The sequence below is a fragment of the Pipistrellus kuhlii genome, unplaced genomic scaffold, assembly GCF_014108245.1.
Source record: "Pipistrellus kuhlii isolate mPipKuh1 unplaced genomic scaffold, mPipKuh1.p scaffold_m20_p_4, whole genome shotgun sequence".
Taxonomy (NCBI): Eukaryota; Metazoa; Chordata; class Mammalia; order Chiroptera; family Vespertilionidae; genus Pipistrellus; species Pipistrellus kuhlii.
Genome location: NW_023425540.1, coordinates 47,184,104 through 47,188,772, shown reverse-complemented (window position 1 = coordinate 47,188,772; position 4,669 = coordinate 47,184,104). Strand labels below are relative to the sequence as shown.

Here is a 4,669-nt window from a genome sequence, read left to right as displayed (position 1 = left end):
AAGTAAGTTGAAGAAAGAATAATAAAGAGCAGAAATGAATTAAATAGAAAACAGAAAGGCATTAAAGGGGAAAAAGTCAATAAAACCAAAAGCTGGCTCTTTGATGATATCAGAAATTTTAATAAACCCTTAGCTAGGAGACACAAATTGGCAATTTAATATGTAAAAGAGGGGTTATCACTACATATAGTACAAATATTTAGCAGATAGTCAGGGAATGGTAATATAAAGACTCTGTACCAATAAATTCAATAATTTAGCTAAGTTGCAGAAAAGTCCTTGAAAAACAAAGTATAAAATCTCAGAAATAGATAAACCAAATAGTTTTGTTTTTTTCTTCATTAAAGTATTAAAGGCCTGGCGAATGAAATTCGTGCATGGGGAGGGGTGTCCCTCAGCCCAGCCTGGACCCTTTCCAATCTGGGACCCCTGAGGGATGTCCCACCAGGATCAGGCCTAAACGGGTGGTTGGACATCCCTCTCACAGTCCAGGACAGCTGGCTCCCAACTGCTTGCCTGCCTGCCTGCCTACCTGATTGCCCCTAACTGCTTCTGCCTGCCAGCCTGATCACCCCCCAACCTGATATATACCTAATTGCTCCCTGGCCGGCCCAGTTGCCCTTAACTGCCCTCCCTTGCAAGCCTGGTCACCCCTAACTGCCCTCGCCTGGAGTCTGGTCGCCCCTAACTGTCCTTCCTTGCAAGCCTGGTCACCCCAAACTGCCCTCCCCTGCAGGCCTGGTCCCCCCCAACTGCCCTCCTCTGCTGACCCAGTCACCCTGAAACTTTGCTCCCTGATGGCTTGATTGCCCAGAACTTCCCTCCCTTGCTGGCCTGGTCTCTCCTAACTGCCCTCTGCTGGCCTGCCTGGTCACCCCTAACTGCCCACAAGTGCCCTCCCTTGCAGGCCATCTTGTGGCGGCCATCTTGTGGCCACATGGGGGCAGCCATCTTTGACCACATGGGGTGGCCATCATGTGTCTTGGAGTGATGGTCAATTTGCATATTACTCTGTTATTAGATAGGATTCTAGTTTTGTTTAACTATTTCTGGTTAGAAAATATTTCTTTAACAGAAAAAATCTTTTTTTAAACAAAGCTGTAGACCTATGATGGTATCAATGGTGAATTCTACCAAACATTTGTAAAGGTCACTCAGATTTTAACCCTTCTTTAAGATGGCTTTGGTTTTAATATGAGAAAAATCATGTATTAAAAATATAAATATAAATATGAAAACAAAGTATTTTGTGTGCTTGGTTATCTTCAAATCTGTTTTTTTAATGTATTTTAGCTAGATCAGTAGATAATTTGTGAAATAGTTTTGTATTAATCTTATTGATTTGAGTTATTGATTATATGGTGATTAGCTCCTTTTAAAAGATTTTATTAGAGGATTACATAAGGGTGAGATATTCTTATTCAATGGCTTCTTAGGATTTTGTTATCCATACTTTTGTGCTTATACTGGGGAATTTTGAGTAGCAAAATCACAAATAAAAGTAATAGTAATAGTGTATTATTGAAACATTGGTTCATTTATTGACAACAGATGGGAGCTTGGGTTCTTTTGGATGAATTAATTTTTTTTACAAATGTAACATTGTTTTGTTTATAACTACTTGATTCTGAATAGTACCCTTTGTTAATATTCTAAATTATTTGAGGATAGACAGACTTTTTGAGTTTGAACAGAACCACTTGCCATTATTCTCTGAAACACTCATATTTCTTGGGATTTCTAAAGACAAATTAATTTTGAGAGGTATAATACTTAATATATGATCCTGACATTTCTTTCTAGAAATCAAATTACTTTATTCTCAACATGTAAGTTTTCACAACCCTGTTAAAATGAGTTTATTCTCTGAACTTGTACAGAAACCTACATATTGCTAAAATGTTATCAAAAGACCTTTTAAAAAGTGCCAAGAAATGAATTATATATTTAGGTTTATTCTTAATACTAGCAGCAGGAAGAGCACATTGTGAGCTAAATTGGTTAATTGAAGTTGGAATCAGTACTACCTTTATACATAGATCACATACCAGAAGATAATTAAGAACTACATTAAGATAATCTCAAGGACCAATGTGCTCCAAATATTTTTGTGTGAAGAATTGCGCATAGATTTATTATGCAGAACGTATAATCATTTGAATTGACTTAAAATTACTTGAAAACAGTTTTTAATTATTAGTGACAAATTAGAGGCAGAATACATAAGTAACAAGATTTTTTTTCTAGTGGCATAAAATTTCAAATCTCATCTGAACAAATTTTTTTTGTGTTTTTTTTTTTTTTTTAAATATATATATTCTATTGACTTTTTTACAGAGAGGAAGGGAGAGGGATAGAGAGTTAGCAACTCCCACCGGATATGTGCCCACAACCAAGGTACATGCCCTTGACCGGAATAGAACCTGGGACCTTTCAGTGTGCAGACTGACACTCTATCCACTGAGCCAAACCGGTTTTGGCTGAACAAGTATAAGTTTAGATTGTAATGTACCAGAGACTTTGCTTTAGCAGTGAATTAAAATCTCCTAACCCTTGCCAAAACTAGTTTGGCTCAGTGGATAGAGTGTCGGCCTGTGGACTGAAAGGTCCTGGGTTCGATTCCGGTCAAGGTTATGTACTTTAGTTGCGGGCACATCCCTAGTAGGGAGTGTGCAGGAGGCAGCTGATCGATGTTTTTCTCTCATCAATGTTTTTAACTCTCTATCCCTCTCCCTTCTTCTCTGTTAAAAAAATCAATAAAATATACCCTGTTTCCCTGAAAATAAGACAGTGTCTTATATTAATTTTTTTCTCCCAAAGTTGTGCTAGGTCTTATTTTCGGACGATGTCTTATTTTCGGGGAAACACGGGCATTTAAAAATAAATAAATGAAAGTAAAATCTCCTAACCTTTATATACAAAGTGTGTCTACTCAAAGCAGCATCTGACAGCTTATTAGGAATCTTCACTCCCAGGCCTACTGAATTAGTCTATATTTTAATACTATACCCAGGTGATTAACAGGCACATTAAAATTCGAGAAGCACCAAACACTTTCTTTTGGAGAGGTGACCTTTTGTGGGAGTATATTGCATGGCCTTCTTTCTGAAAACATTTTTAGAAATGTCAACGCTCTTTATTTTCAGCTACTTCTCCTACACTTCTAACGCTTCTTCAACTCATGTCTCAGACTTTGGAAGTTAGATTGCTTTATAGCAATTTACTGGTGAATAAAAGATGACAAAGGAATGCTGATTCCTTTGTAGATTCCAGACACAGGTTAATTTTGTTTAGTGAACATGTACACTGAGTCTTTCATGTGGCGTGAAGGTGAACTAATATTTATTTTCTTTGTATATTTTACTTTAAGAGAAAATACAAAGCGTTTTTTGTTTTTTTTGTTTTAAATATGTTTTTATTGATTTTGGAGAAAGGAAGGGAGATAGAGATAGAAACATTAGTGATTAGAGAGAATCATCCATCAGCTGCTTCCTGCATACCTCCTACTAGGGACCATTCTCGCAACCTGGGCATGTGCCCTGACCAGGAATGGAACCCTGAAATTGGTTCATAGGTTGATGCTCAACCACTGAGCCACACTGGCCACCCAAAACTTATATTTTGTAGTAATTCAATTGTTTAATTTCTTAATACATCTGAAGTTTCTCTGAAGTCTTCTGTGTTGTGTAAACATTGTTACTTAAGAAAGAACAAATGCTGTTGTTGAAGAAAGCCCCTGAACCTTCCTGTACATTCTTGCTGAGTGTGCCAGATTGGAGGATTTATCCATCTACTAATTTGAGCCACTTTTCCTAGGAGAGTTTGCAACAATATTTGCTGCTTATTCAAAAAGTGCTGGGCCCCTGAACCAAGGCTCCACAGCAGTAATGCATCCTGAAGATGCAGGTGTCATCTGAGCCCTCTGAGTTTCCCCATAGAACTTTGGAGTGAGGGGAGCTGATACAAATATATTCCTGTTGCTTGCTGCGCCATACGTAATAAAGACCTTTGTTCCAGACCCATGAGTCTTTAAGTCTTCTGCCAGCATCCTTAAAGCAGTAGTATGCTAATTCCTTAGCTTTCAGGCTCTTCAGAGTTCTTGAGAGTTGGAATCTGTTAAACTTGATCAACCTAGATATGGTTGCTATATTCTGTAGCACAGATGTTAAAGTTTTTATTGCAAGTAGTGATTTTTTTGTTTCACTTATGTTTTCTACCTAACAAATATAATTGCTGCATCATTTAGAAATAGGAGGTAGGTTAACTTTTCCTTGATGAACTTTTGTAGCTTTTTGCGATATGTTCTAAAAATAGTGCCAACCAATCTAAAATCTATTAGTTGTTTTTTCTCTTTTCTCCTGATTTTTTTTTTTTTTGTAAAGGAGAATTAAATTTGGGTATTGTTTCAGTCCCTTTCTTAGGGGGTATACATTTGAAAGATGGTATGTTAGAAAAGCAACCAGTGGCCAGAAAATAGAACAATAACTATTTCTATAATTGGATCTAATTTGTGATATTACATTCTTTAAAACTAAACAAATGCTGTGCTTTCACTCTAAATAAAAAAGATCCTTATTTTTAGTACCCTGTTTCCCTAAAAATAAGATAATGTATTAAATTAATTTTTGCTCCCAAAGATAACCTAGGTCTTATTTTCAGAGGATGTTTT

The 4,669-nt window shown here is 36.7% G+C and overlaps 1 protein-coding gene across 6 annotated transcripts in view; it reads left to right on the top strand.

The window, feature by feature from the left end:
* FAM172A (family with sequence similarity 172 member A) overlaps positions 1 to 4,669 on the top strand; it is a 338,830-nt gene that overhangs the window by 50,882 nt on the left and 283,279 nt on the right. The window lies entirely within an intron of this gene.